The sequence below is a fragment of the Leopardus geoffroyi genome, chromosome C2, assembly GCF_018350155.1.
Source record: "Leopardus geoffroyi isolate Oge1 chromosome C2, O.geoffroyi_Oge1_pat1.0, whole genome shotgun sequence".
Classification (NCBI taxonomy): Eukaryota; Metazoa; Chordata; class Mammalia; order Carnivora; family Felidae; genus Leopardus; species Leopardus geoffroyi.
In genome coordinates this window covers 108,494,212-108,509,821 of record NC_059333.1, presented here as the reverse complement: position 1 = coordinate 108,509,821, position 15,610 = coordinate 108,494,212, and positions in this window count along the sequence as shown.

Here is a 15,610-nt window from a genome sequence, read left to right as displayed (position 1 = left end):
TTAGTCTGCCTGTTGCTTCAATTTGTGTAGTGCTTTTCAGTTCTTAGACCATGGTAATGTTGCCTAAGAGAAGGGCCTCATGGTTAATAACAGCTTACTATACATAGTCCCCGTGCTAGCACCAATCCCATGAGGTATGCACGATTATCTCTATTTAACATACGAGGAAACCAACTTCAGTAACTTGCCCATGGTCATTTGGCTGATAAGTGACAGGGCCAAGACCAGAACCCAGATCTGAGTCTAAACCTGAAGATTTGTTTTTTAATTTAAATGTTTGTATTTATGGGGCACCTGGATGGTTCAGGAGGTTGAGCTTCCGACTTCGCAAAGCTCAGGTCACGATCTCACAGTCTGTGAGTTTGAGCCCTGTGTCAGGCTCTGTGCCGACAGCTTAGAGCCTAGAGCCTGCTTTAGATTCTGTCTTCCTCTCTCTCTGCCCCTCCCCTGCTTGTGTTCTCTCTCTCTCTCTCTCTCTCTCTCAAAAATAAATAAACATTAAAAAATCAGTAAAAAATAAAATAAATGCTTTTACTTATTTTTGAGAGAGAGAGAGAGAGCACGATCAGGGGAGGGGCGAGGGAGGTGGTGCACAGAGGATCTGAAGCAGGCTCTGTGCTGACAGCAGAGAGCCTGACAAAGGGCTCAAACCCATGAACCACAAATCACGACCCGAGCCAAACTTGGACACTTAACAAACTGAGCCACCCAGGCGCCCCTAAAACTGAAGATTTTAATGGCTCCCAAGCTAGGGCAGTGTAGAGTGGAGCTTCAATGTGCATATGCCAGAGCCAGCCTCCTGGGGTCACATCACAGCCCTACCACTTATTGGCTGTGTGGATTGGGCAGTCCCCTGTGAGGTAGGGGAACATCATGGTACCTATCTCATTGGGTATTATAAGAATTAAATAGTTAACATATATACAGCACTTAGAGCTGTGCCTAGGTTATGCCATGAGAGTGTTAGCTATTACTTTGAAAAATAGCTTCGTTAAGATATAATTCACATACTATACAATTCAAACATTGAAAGTGTACAATCCAGTGGTTTTTAGTATATTCAGAGAATTGTACAACAATCACCACAATCAATTTGAGAACATTTCATCACCCCAAAAAGAGAGCCAGGACTCATTAGCAATCTCTTGCCCCTCCCACCCCACCTCTAGCCATCGGCCACCACTAGTCTACTTTCTATCTTTATAGATATATAGATTCATAAGAATCTACTGCAGATCTATTATCCATTCTGGACATTTCGTGTAAATGGAATCATACCTTATGTGACCTTTTGTTTCTGGCCTCTCTCACTTAGTAGGTCTCAAGATTCATACATGCTACAGCATATATCAATACTTCATTTCTTTTTATTGCCAAATAATATTGCATTGTATACATACACCACATTTTATTTGTCCATTCATCAGGTGGTGGACATTTGGATTGCTTCCACTTTTGGCTATTGTGAATAATGATGCTAGGAATACATGTGTACAAATTTTTGTGTGGACATATATTTTCATTTCTCTCGGGTATAAAAATAGGAGTGGGACTGTAGCCATTGCTTTGTACCGCCTCTCTGTGTAGTTATTTCCGAATATGAAGATACATAATTCTCTTTCTTGGTCTGTGGCTTTGACAATGCACACACACACACACACACACACACACACACACACACATATATATATATATATATATATATATATTAGCATGCCCTCCTTTCTGTCCCTTGCCAATCCTTTGGCTCTGCTTCTTGCCTGAAGACCTGCTTGGACTCCACAGTTGGGCCAGGGCTTTGCTCTGTGCTTCCATAACATCCTGAGCTTTGCTTTACTATCACCTTTCGCACATTCTACTATACTTACAGGACCCTAGGGAAGGGGGTCTTACCTTCCTCAACTTTGTCTTCCATGCCAAACACAAGGCCTGGCGTGAAGTGGTTGCTGAATCGATGCTGATGAAAATTAAGACAGAAAGCGGCGCCTGGGTGGCTCAGTCGGTTGAGCGTCAGACTTTGGCTCAGGTGGTGATCTCATGGCTCCAGCCCCGTGTCAGGCTCTGTGCTGACAGCCCAGAGCCTGGAGCCCGCTTCAGGTTCTGTCTTCCTCTGTCTCTGCCCCTCCCCCGCTCATGCTCTGTCTCTCTCTCTCTCTTTTTCTCTCTTAAAAGTAAATAAACATTGGGGCGCCTGGGTGGCGCAGTCGGTTAAGCGTCCGACTTCAGCCAGGTCACGATCTCGCGGTCCGTGAGTTCGAGCCCCACGTCGGGCTCTGGGCTGATGGCTCAGAGCCTGGAGCCTGTTTCCGATTCTGTGTCTCCCTCTCTCTCTGCCCCTCCCCCGTTCATGCTGTGTCTCTCTCTGTCCCAAAAATAAATAAACGTTGAAAAAAAAAATTAAAAAAAAAAAAAGTAAATAAACATTAAAAAAAATAAATCATGCAGCCTTAGTTTGAATTGACAAAATAGAAAAACCAGGGAGTATTATTCAGATAGGGAAAAGAGTCTTCACTTTTCTAAATCACTTAGCACAACCTTCTTATAAATAGTGAGTCCCCCTGGGAGAGTGTTGCTGGAAAGGTGGAATGTCTGCCACAGAAATACGCAGAATGCTTTTAGTGATAAGTGAGGGACGTTTTTAACTTAATGGTTACTCATTTCAAAATATGTTAGAAATTAATATAACTAGAATATGAAACCCACTATATCATTGTTTAGAAGCAGTCTAAAATGTTTTTTTTAATTAAGACTAGTCAAACAAAATATGCATTAAGTAAATAATGGTGCAGATAGAACACAGATACAGCAAATACTGTATGAATGGTACAAAAGAATGCAAGTTTCAGAACACTATTTAAGACATTTAAATATGAAAAGTTTAGGGGCACCTGGGGGGCTCAGTCCGTTAAGCGGCCCACTTCAGCTCAGGTCATGATCTCCCAGTCTGTGAGTCCGAGCCCTGTGTCGGGCTCTGTGCTGACAGCTCACAGCCCAGAGCCCGCTTGAGATTCTGTGTCTCCCTCTCTTTCTCTCTGCCCACCCCACCCCTCACGCTCTGTCTCTGTCTCTCAAAAACATTTTTTTTGGATATGAAACATTTAAAGTACAAAGTACATTTTATAAAGCTGTGCTTCCTTCAGCTTGCTTGGGCACACAGATCACCCGCTAAAATTGCAGATTTGGGTCAAATAAATACGAATGTCCCTCCCTCCACCCTGCCAAACTCATATGTTGAAATGGAGTCCCGAATGTGATAGTGTCTGGAGGTGAGGATTTTGAGAGGCGATTCGGTCATGAGTCTACAGCCTCATGAATGGGATTAGTGCTCTTATAAGAAGAGGTCAGAGAGCAAGCTCGTGCTTTTTCCACCAAGAAAGGACACGGCAAGAAGACAGCTTTATAAACCAGGAAGAGGGCCTCACCAAGAGCCTGGCCAGACTGGCACCCTAGCTCCGGCTTCCAGACTTCGGAGCTGTGGGAAGGAAGTATTTGTTGTTTAAGCCACCCCGTCTGTGGTCATTTGTTACAGCACTTTTAACAGACTAAGCGAGTGACGGCTGGGATCCTGCGTTTCTAGCCAGCACCCAGAGGATGCCGGCGCTGCTGATGCCAGATCACATTTGGAGCAGCAAGGTTACAAAGCGTAAATGCAAGTATAAAGTCGTATCAATAACACTACCTGCTACCTCCTCACTTCCGCTATGTACTGGGTACTCTTCCAGGTGTTTGACAGATGTTAAATTGATCAATGTTCACAAAAATCCTGCAAGGCAATTACTAATATCTCCACTTGACAAATGAAAATGTAAAAATCAGAATTGGCTCAACGTTTAGTCCTAATTTTTTTCCCCCACAAAGCAAGACACGCGGGCCAAAAAGAAGTAATATTGCTGTCTTTATTTGCATTATCATTTCTATGAAACAAAATAAATCAAGTTTGAGGGACCTAAACCACTGCTCAGCATTGGCCAGGGCAGGTTCTCGGTGCTCGTTCTATTCACATGTCCTCTCTGTGGCCTCATTGTGAGTCAGAAAGTAATCTGGTCCAGGGATCAAAGCCTGAAACATTTTCCCATTTCCTTCCCCACATTCAAAACAAAACAGCTCTGGGCAAGGGATGCATTTCCGTCCCATGGTTATTTGATGAAGACAAAAAAAAAAAAAAAAAAAAAAAAACAAAACCCGACTAAAACCCAATTTGGAACAAAAAAGCATTCCTAAAGCAAATACCAATTACCTATGGTAAAATAAATACATACACACATATACATATGCATGCTAATATGTACAATGGTTTCAGCTGCCATTAGGGGAGTTATGTTGATGTCTCAAGTGAATACTACTAATTTATTTCCACATGGAAAATACTGTGAGATGAATACTGAAATATATATATTATATATGTAATATATATGAGATGATATCCAGAGAATTGAATTACTCTTTTTAATTACATACACACACACACACACACACACACACACACACACACACACATACAGTAAAGATTCCAAAGCACCTCATTAAGAATAAACCCAAGACAAAATAATTAAAAGCCAGGTTTCTTTTTCCAAGGGTCCCGGGGCCCTTTGAGGTACAGGAGGGGGAGATCTATTGCTACAGATCACCAAGATGCCTTAGGTGACTTCAAACGGGAACTTTATTCCTTTTCTGTCTAAACGGTAGATTTCAGAAAACTGAAGGTTTAGGGCTCAATCTGGTCTGCTCAGTCTGGCCTGGTTTTTTGTTGTTGTTTAATCTGGAAGTGTCCATGTAAGTGCAGATACCTGACTTCTTTTGAAAATGGAGAGACTTGGGTTGCCTGGGTGGCTCAGTCGATTCAGTGTCCGACTTCTGCTGAGGTCATGATCTCATGGTTCGTAGGTTTGAGCCCTGCGTCCAGCTTTGTGCTGACAGCATGGAGTCTGCTTCAGATTCTCTGTCCCCCTCTCTCTGACCCTCCCCTGCTTGTTCGCTCTCTCTCCAAAATAAATAAACTTCGAAAGAAAGAAAAATCTAAGTGGAAAGACTCGACAAGACTGGACCTACATTCTGACGTTCGCTTCAGCTGTTTGGGGTGGAGGAGTGCCTGTCCCTCTTGACCATGTCAGCAAGTTTCACTCATGGCCATTACCTGCCTGACCCTGTAAGCTTTTGAATTAGGAATTCCTGGTTTATAAGTAGGGTTTATAAACAGCCAACGTTTGCTCATCATTATCCTGGGGGAAAATCTGGCCCAGTACGTTGGAACACTGAAAAACAGCTTCCTTTTAACAAAGTGAAAGCAGCTGGTTCACACAAAGATTTATTCATTGAGTCTGTGGATGCCAGTGTGCCCGGTTTAAACACTTTATATTACTCAGATATGCCAGTGACAAATCTCCCATGTTCCCCCCTGCAGCGCAGCTGGTGGTCAGTTGGCCTACTCCTGGCTCACTTTCAATGAACTCCATTTTAAGCACTACAAGTGACTGTAGAGATGGCTCAATAATTTTCCCATGTGGTTTTCTGGTCAGTAGGAGGTGGACTTCCTGAGGGTCTTAAGAGTCAATAGAATGAGGGGAGATTTTCATATATGGTGGAGACAGACGCTATCCAGAGAATTGAGCGACTCTTTCTAAAAAAGCCAACCCTTTTTCAATTTACTTTGTAACTTTTCAACTTGTTAAATTTAGAGGATAGAGAACATTACAGTCATCTGGCTTTTGATCCCTTCCGTAAATATTTACTAAGCACCAACTTTGTTGCCACATACTGTGCTAAACCGAGGACACAATGGTGAATGAGACGGGGTCCCCTGCCCTGGAAACGCTCAGTCTGGAGGCGGTCATCCAAATATTTATACCCTGATGGCAACTTGCGAGGAGACTGGTGCTGTCACTCAGGTGGAGCAAAGACCTGTCCATCAGGATCCCCAAAGAGGTCCCACAACATTCCCATCTGTTTGCTTCCCGACAGACACAGATATATTTGCCTTGAAACGGGTTTTCCAAAGGTCTTACTGTCCCCCACCCCCAAGACACCTCCAACCGACACAAACACCCTTCGCAAGAACGAAACCTCAAAAGCCTCCGGGGCGGGGTAGCGGCCAACCAAGTGGGCTGTGGTGAACTGTAGAGAAGTGGCCACTGCTCAGGTACTGCCAACTGTTGATAAAACCAGAAACGCTGCCCCAGCGTTGCCAGAACGTCAGGGTTCGTGAGGGAAGCCAGAAATTGCTTGTATTTATTTATTTATTTATTTATTTATTTATTTATTTATTAGTGTAACATCTTTTTGAGAGTTAGAATTCAAATTTATTTTTAAACCCAGTTTGGGTCATCAAAAATGGGTTTGCAGGAAGGTTTCGGTTAGCCCCCCCCCCCCACCTCAGTTCGATCTCCGATTCCAGGAACCCGATGCTCCACCCCCTCGTCGTCGTATTTAAGAGGGAATCGTACCAAGAACTGGCAGCCCGGAATTTGCCTTTTCTAGGAAGTCCCACTGGGTCGCTCATGTTTTTGAGAATCCAACCCAGGGCACTATTCAGACTTCCTGGATCTTTCTCTTTTCTCTCTCTCTCTCTCAATATTTCTCTTTCTCTACTATTCTACCAATAAATACTTATTCTATGAAAGAGCAGAACTTGATTACATTTGTTGATCAGTACAAGTTACGCTTTAAGAGTAATCTTCGTACCCTAAAAATAAATAAGTAAGTAAGTAAGTAAATAAATAAATAAATAAATAATTGGAAGGGTCAGAGAATGATTTCCCTAAAATAATCTTTTAAAAAATTTAAAGAGTAATCTTTGTAAGCTATATATAAGATAATAACATAATTTGGTTCTCCTGACACGAATCCTTAACTTTTCATATTCGTGTCATTCTGGTTTGGAATCAAAGTCCTCACCTGGGCCCTTGTCCTTTACTTCTGGCCTGGGCTTGAGCTAAAAAGTCTGAGTGCCTTACCTTTCAGTGCCTACAAAGGCTTCATTCTCTACCATCCCCAGGTGTTCTATTTGCCCTGCCTAGATTGTATAAGCTAATTACACGAGAGATTTTGTTTGGCTTTTTCCATCTCCCTGTTCTCAGAGCTGTTTTCTTTTTATCCAACTGCAGTTCAAGAGAAACAGGATAGAACTGAGAGTGCAAAAGCCTCCCTGATTTTGTTTTTGTTCAGAGAAGATATTTTCAATCTTTCATTATTTTACTGCAGTTTCTCACCTCATTAGGACCTACTTTAGGCACAATAAGTAGAATTCACTTTAATTAGCAATCCTGGACCGTGAACTTGCCTTAGCAACATCTCAGAAGAGGCCTCAACTTTAAGAAGGCTTCAGACCCCCTGCGTTTCTAAAACTGTATTATAAAAAGCAAAAACAGAACAGATATACAAAGCACTGTCCCTAACACAATATATTTGTTCAAAACATTTTAATCACCTTGGGATAGTTATTTATAATAATTTAAGAACTTTGGGATGCTTTGACTAATGTTTGGTCGTTTTTTTTTTTTTTTTTAAATCTCCTCATAGTTGCCTCAAAAGAGTATGTGTTGCATATAGCCAAACGCTGATTCTTCTCTGGAAATACCTGCCCCTCAGGTGCTTAAAAATGAGCATTTCATCATCGCGACTTCAAACTGAGGCCTTAGTAGTTAGTAATGCCTAAATGTGACCTCATTTTCTGAGAACGAGGAAAGTGACTACAGGACGCAAGACAATAATAACAGCTGGCAGTTTTAACACGTTTTAGGTGCTTGCTGCCCGCCAGCATTGCCCAGATCGCTCTGCCTGAGTCAGCTTATTGAATTCCTATTATCATCCCGTTCTTCCAGGTGGCATAGCTGAGACAGAGAGAGGCAATGTATCTCGCCCAACGTCACAGAGGTAGGAGCAGAGCACGGACTTAAACCCACCCCCTCTGGCCCCAGAGTCTGTGGCCTTGACCCCTCGGCTGCCCTGCCTCTGGGGCTCGAAGAAAACAGAGCAGAGACACAGTTAAAGTTGATGGTACTTTCCTTATAAGTTTGCCTTTGGTAGCTTTCGTTCCTCCATTTGTCCCCAGTTCTTCATTTGTAAATCCTGACAGTGTATTTGCCAGGATGTTGTGGCAACTCGTTATTTAAATGTATTCATGGTTCCTTGCATCCTGGAAGAAAGGCTACATAAATATTACAGCACCATTTAAAAAATACATGAAATGTATCCACCTGAACATGGGACGACTGAATTTCTTACCGTAAATAAATAAATGGGTGCTGACTTTCTAACCAAGTCTTGAGGACGTGGTTGCTCTGGGGTCACTCTGCATAGTTCACAACGCAGGCTGTTGGGGCTACAGGCCTGAAGATCAGATTCTACGTGAGGCCTCAGGAAACTGCATCCCAGGCAGTGGCTAGGCCTCCGTGTGCCTTTTTCTTCAAACCTTCTACTATACTAAATGCCATAAGAGGAATTTGAGAAGAAGCAATTGAATGGATAGTGATACATTCATATAGCGGAATACTACTCAGCAAGGAAAAAAATGAACTAAATATACATACTACATGGATGAATTTCACAGGCATTTATGTTGAAAGGAGGTAGACATACCGTATAGTTTTTTTTCATGTAGAGTTTAAGAAGAGGCCAAACCCGGGGTGGTGGGTGAGGTGTATATAGACTAGGAAGGGGCACAAGGGAAACTTACGGAGTGGGGAAGATGTTTCGTGTCTTCCCCTAGGTATGGTTACACACAGCTATATAAATGTGTACACATCATAAGGTTGTGCACTTGTGATTACTTCACTTTATGCCTGTTATACCTTAATAAAAAATAAAATGAAATAAAAAGCGCATACCTAGAAGACGGTTGAGCTGCAAATACGTGGTGGGATCGGCAGCCAGAGCTGAAGGCAGGCACCAGCTTACAGCAGGGCTTGTACTTCAAGCTGAGGGCTTGCCCTTTATTCAGTAAGCCCAGGGGCCTCTTGAAGAAGCGACCTGATCAGTTCAGAGTGTTGAAAGCTCAGTCAGCATCACTCTGCGTAGAGAGAGAACTGCAGCTGGGCAAAACAGAAAGCAGGGAGAGAAGATCACCTTCAATAGTCCTCATGCAAGAAAACTAATTCTGTTTCTATCAATTTGGTGAGGGCACACTTTCTGTAAATACAAAGCATCCACCCTTGGGGTTGGGGAAGGAGGCGGTGCTATGTGGATCCGCCTGCCACACCAGGCATGCAGACAATTCAAAAATGGCTTTTCTGTGGCTGCTGAGCCACTGTGGGCTCCCAGGGCAGGCCTTCCTGGCTCACTGCCCTTCTCAGCTTCTCCTACTTCCCCACCCCCAGCTCCCATCATGGTCACAGTTTTCTTCTCTTAGCGGCATTTGCATAGAGGAGGAGGAGGTCGGCACTGCTGTCCACACTGACCTAAATAAAATGCAGTGGTCACAGGGTCATTTCCATGGGGAGTGTGTATAATTTGCACATTCTCATGCAGGCATGCTGTCAAGATGCAAGGAATTTTCCGTATAACAATTAAACGTTGCAGAAGAAGGTCAGCATTTTTAAAAAACTGAATTGAACATAGATGATATTTAATGTGTCTGCATCATAGCTGCAAGTCTTTTAATTTTTAATATTTGTGTCGAGCTCTTCCTACATATTCAATAAACATTTTTGAGACAGATAGAGAGCGAGCACTCACGCGTGTGCGGAGGAGGGCAGAGGGAGAGAGAGAGAGAGAGAGAGAGAGAATCTTAAGTAGGCTCCACACTTGGTGCAGAGCCAGATGCAGCCCTGGGATCATGACCTGAGCCAAAATCAAGAGTCAGACGCTCAACTGACTGAGCCACCCAGGCACGCCTCAATAAACATTTTTAATAAAGGGGTCCCTGGATGGCTCAGTCAGTTGAGTGACTGACTCTTGATTTTGGCTTAGGTCATGGTCCCAGGGTCGGGGGATCGAGCCCCACATCAGGTTCTGTGCTGGCAGTGCGGAGCCTGCTCAGGATTCTCTCTTTCTCTCTCTCCGCTCCTCCCCTGCTCATGTGCGCACGTGTGCTCTCCCTCTCTCCCAAAATAAATCAATAAAACATTTTAAAAAATACATATACACGTGATAGCATTATGTCAGAAATCTGGGTTATCTTCTGATGTAAGCTTCTTCAGGTATGCTTCTGAATGTTTCATCAGACACGCTAAAGTAGCCATGTATGGCCATTAAATAAATCAGATATTTAGATTTCAAACAAATATATTTCAACAATGTAATACTCTAATTTAAAAAATGAATCTGCGTGTGTATGTGCACATGCATGTGACATGCAAGTACTTAGTTTGCAAATGGATTACCTAAACCTTCGGGTACTCTCAAGACCTTTAGCACTTCAGATAGCATAACCCCTGATCCAAAATTTGTACAGCTGGAAGAAAAGCTAAAGATCAGTCAGTGGAGCCCACCTACTTTGCCAATGGAGACAGCAAGCTCCGTCAAAGCCAAGGAACTTGCCCAAGGTCACCCTGTTGACGAAGGGTTGTTCCCCCTGCACCCCCTCAGGTTTTGTTTTTTTTTTTTTAATTTTTTTTTTTTCAACGTTTATTTATTTTTGGGACAGAGGGAGACAGAGCATGAATGGGGGAGGGGCAGAGAGAGAGGGAGACACAGAATCGGAAACAGGCTCCAGGCTCTGAGCCATCAGCCCAGAGCCCCACGCGGGGCTCGAACTCACGGACCGCGAGATCGTGACCTGGCTGAAGTCGGACGCTTAACCGACTGCGCCACCCAGGCGCCCCCCCCCCCCTCAGGTTTTTTACTTTGCTTTCTTTCACTTCCAGGTGAGCTGTTTTTAAAATATTTTAAGTCAAAATTCACCCTGATAACTTGAAGAGAGGAAGAAAGGGATACTGAAAAATAACTACATATGTATGAATAAGAAAATGACCCTCGGTGGCCGTATTAACCCAACTGCTAGCTGGGAAAGACAGGACAATAGAACAAGGTAAAAGATTGATCACCTCCCTAGAGAAAGAAGAAAGAAAACACCAGTGAGGTGTGGTCAGTTTTGCGCATAGGCACCAGCTGATGCTCTTAATCCAGCATAACTTGATCACTGCCAAGACCGACAGGAGGGGAGATAGGTTGGAATTTAGATATATAGCAAAATTTTTAGAAAACAGGATTAATGCAAAAACAAAATCCATGATAAGCAATAAAAGTTGAAATGTAGACAGGATCTGATGCTGCATTTGCATTATCCTGCCTCACTCATTTTGCCCTGATCCTGGCCCTGGTTCCGATAAAACTTTATTTACAAAAATAGGCAGCTGGCCTGTGAGCTATGGTTTGTCAGTTTGGTTTTTAAAACATTGCATTAAAGTATCATTTATCTTGATTGCTCAATTTTTCTGGCATCATCCTTTTAAAGTTTGTGCCCAGAGGAAGTGCCTCACTTACCTCACCTTAGTCCTGGCCCTGAGGTGGACCTGGAAAACTGTACAGAGGCTAAGTTAGATGATGAGGCAGCTCGAGTGTAAACCAAGATGAAGTTATGTTTGCGTTTGTTCACGTGATTACTTTATCACTTAGCTACCTTGGATTCCAGACAGTACATTTTTATGGGTGAAAGTGAACAGAGAAACTATCGTACCTCCCAGGCCTTGTAGAGTGTGCCAGGGTGCAAGAACCTTCCTGATCAAAAGCTCACTGAGCCCGTTGGGAGCAAAGCAATGGCGCTAATAGGTCCAGGGTGGAAACTAGTGTTTTAGCAATGCCCACATTACTTCAGTGTCTAATATCCTGTAACCTCACATTTATACCTCCCCAAGCTTCATGGGAGAGCCCCTTTGGTTGTTTTAAAGTATGCATTATGGTTCAAAAGCAACTCAGGGGTCCAAAGAAAACCACAGGCCAAAGATGAAGTCAGAATTTCTTCAGGATGTGAGTGGTGATTTGTCTCAGTCTTATGACTCTCATACACTCATTTTCCAAATAACCTCCAGTCTGAAAGAACATATCTGAAATGTTACACCTCCTGCAAGAATGTACAGTACAATGATTCCCTGTTCCAGGACATTATATGCTTTAGTGACTCTTTAACAGACTTTGGATGTTTTGTTTTCCTACTAAGGTGTCATCTGAACTCATAGTTGCGTTTAGAGTCAGCATGGCTTCCTTCTAACTGATTTAATACATACTTAAGGATTTCCTGATGTCCAGATCTGAGAGCATCATCACCCATGGAGTCATTGCGAAAGTGGTCATAGTGGTCTTTAAAATCTGCAAACAGTTCTCAGAAGGGCTAATGTGATGTTTGCACACATCTACCCCCCTCCCCCCAACAAAAAACAAACCATTAACTTTGGGCTCATCTGTACATCCATTTATTTTGAGACGAATTCATCTCTTGCCATGAGAATTTTAGCCAGTTGGTATTACAGCTTTTGGATTTTGTTGCTGCCAACTGGGATGATTGTATCCACGAAAGGTTTTTCCCTTCTCTCTTTTTAAAGTTTTATGCTGTTGTCATTGTTGATTCCTGAAAAGATGGTGAGGTTTCTTTCTCTTCATATCTTACCAGCTAACTTATTTGGTGTATCACAAACAAAGGATACATATGACGTTTTCGTCATTCTTTAAGGAAGAGAAAGGTAAGTCATAATAAATTTCCCGGAGCCAAAGAACACCCCTGCATCTTTTCCCTCAGAGGGCACTTGGGGTATAAAATTAGAACAAACCTGAGGACGTGTTGGTATGCATCTATGTGCTATGGTTGCCAAGCACAAGACGTGAGGTAAGTCCCCGATAAACATCTTAGGAGGTACACACTCGTACTGGACAACCCGAAAATGACTGCCCTGTTCTGGAAAGAACAGAGCGCTCCCTTCAGCAATTGAGAGGCTTCTTTCTCTGTTCGAGCCTGCCTGTACTTGCTGAGTAGCTCAGCTGGCTGGAGCATTAAGTACCAACTGCTCCGCAGGAGAGAATGAGCCCAGATTACTCCAGGGGTGCTGAGACGGGAATGCTCTGCATGGACTGAAGGGGAGGGACTCCAGAGGTGAGCCCTGAAGAGCCAACAGACTGTGGGGGGATGGGGGCCACAGGGAGCAATCTGGCTAGCAGGGCCTCCCTGGAGGCAAGGGACACCTGGACCACTTCCATTTTTCTAATGGTTCTGATGTAGTAAAACATAAATGTTTACAACACATAAAATTACAGACGAAATCGCTTTTTCCTCCCTTTGGTGTATTTCTGTGGTTATTTTACCACATTGGAGATTGTGTCCAAAATCCATACTTGTGGCCCTCAGTGAATGTGGCCTCAGCCAAATGCCTTCCTGGGATGCCTCTGCCCGATAGTTCGCCCCCAACTCAGACAAGACAGCCCAACAGGCAAAGGCCCATGCTGTCCTTAGAGCTAGCTTCTTTTTTACCCTCTACCCTGGGTAGTCTGTGCCCTGAGTAGGCCCTCCAAAAGTATATGCTGAATAAAGGAACTGGGTGTTCTTGAAACATAACAAAGAAGTTTACCACGTCGTTCTTCTTCTGATATGTCCCCTACTTGATTCCCCCTAACCATGCATCCTATATACCTTTGTAGTTCTAGCTAAGCACCATGTTTTTACAAAGTCTGTCTGTTCTAATTATTGTACCTAGTTCCCTCTATATGCTCAGAGGTCCTCCTGGGCTTGGGCTTGGTCAGAACTGTTTAGAATAGCTTAACACTCCCACACCTCCACCCCCACTTCTACCTCTGCCTGGAAAATTCGAGCTCTTTGCAGTCGGGAACCATGTCCTATTCTTCTTTTGTACCTATAGTATAAGGCCTCAATTTCACATGTGGCCTGGACATTGGAGCCTCCTGGGGCCCCAGAGGCTTAGCCATGAGTTCTGCTTTGGACAGGTATGCCCCCCACCAGGGAGGAAAGTCTCCCCACTTGGCTGGTTCCCCTAACAGCTGGACCAGCTACACTCCACCTGGGCCTCAATCTAATGTATCTTACTTTCTGTCAGCCTATGAAATTGTTCAAACAAGCCAATCACATTCTCTCATGGGAACCAGAAAGCACCCCACCCTCTTCTTAGCCTGCCTCCCACAGCTCCTGCTGGTTTAGTCAGCTCCCAAGTACAGTCCCCTTGTGACCCTGCATGGTGTGTGATATCCTCCTACAGGCTGTGAATGAATATGACTAATAACTGTTGTCAATCTCATCCGTTAGGGTGTGGAATCCCTCCTTCAACAATGAGGTTAATAGGGGGTGACCAGAACGGTATCCCACACAGAAGGATAAATTTATATTGATTGTATAATCTTCATTCTGTGAAGTTCCTAGACACCCCCCCCCCCAACCCCGGCCCCCATAGGAGACTGAAAATTAAATAAATAGATGACAATAGATTTATTTTCCTACAAAGGATCTATTTGAATCACATATCAATGGCTTCCATTCACATAATTATATTTCAAGCAATCTTTTTTTTACTACTCACCATGCTGTCGACCAATAAAAGTAAAGTTGCCTTAGGGCAAATCTGTACTTAATTTCTATACTACTGATCTGGCATTTACATTGTAATTCCTAATTGCTGATAGAAATATATTGTAACACTGTCCACTTATGAAAACAAGATGCTAGTATCAGTCAATATAATCAAGAGACTAAACTAACTGAAAGCATACGAGAACTCAGACTTTTCCCACACAAGAATTTACTTAATCTGTTTCATTGCCTCCATTTATCTCACTTCTTGATAAGCAAAATTGGCAACAGTGAAGGCACTAAAAATCAACTAGAATCTTCCTGGAATCTGCAATTAGCATTAAGCTTATCAGTGCTTCAGAGAAAGTTTCATTGGCATTACTCTGCTATTTTATCACTTGGTTTCCCAAAGTTTGAGAAAAAAAATAGTCACTTTTTTTTTTAACTTTTACTTTGCTTATTCTAAAACCGTAGGTAAAAAATGTATAATAGGGGCGCCTGGGTGGCTCAGTCGGTTGAGCGGCTGACTTCAGCTCAGGTCATGATCTCGCGGTCTGTGAGTTCGAGTCCCGCGTCGGGCTCTGTGCTGGCAGTTCAGAGCCGGGAGCCTGTTTTGGATTCTGTATCTTCCTCTCTCTGACCCTCCCCCATTCATGCTCTGTCTCTCTCTGTCTCAAAAATAAATAAACGTTAAAAAAAATAAAAAAAAATGTATAATAGCTGTCAATTCTCCTGTCCAGTTTCCAAATTACAATCATTCCTACAGGGGCCACCTTTCCTCCCAGTGCCCTGCCACTTCTCCCTTCTGCTTAGTGCTGGTGAGTTAGAGACTAAGGCTTTGAGAGGGAAGAGGTAATCAGGAGAATTGATAAATCGATAAACTGATAAATAGATCCATTCCGGTATCACTCTTCCATCACACAGGGAATGTAATGACTTGTTTTCTAGCCTCAGCTATCCAAGAGGAAAATTCCAGGAGGCAAAAGTTAGCAAAGAGTGGTCATTAAACAATTCCAGCAAGCTTCAGAACATAAGCCAAGTGCAGGGCCCTTCTCTAAAGGTGCAGCCGGTGCCTGAAATTAGGCAATATCCAGCCTAATGCTCCTTCTCCCAGAATGGATGGTAAGGATGGAACACTTGGTCTGTACTATGTTTCTTGCTGATCACGTG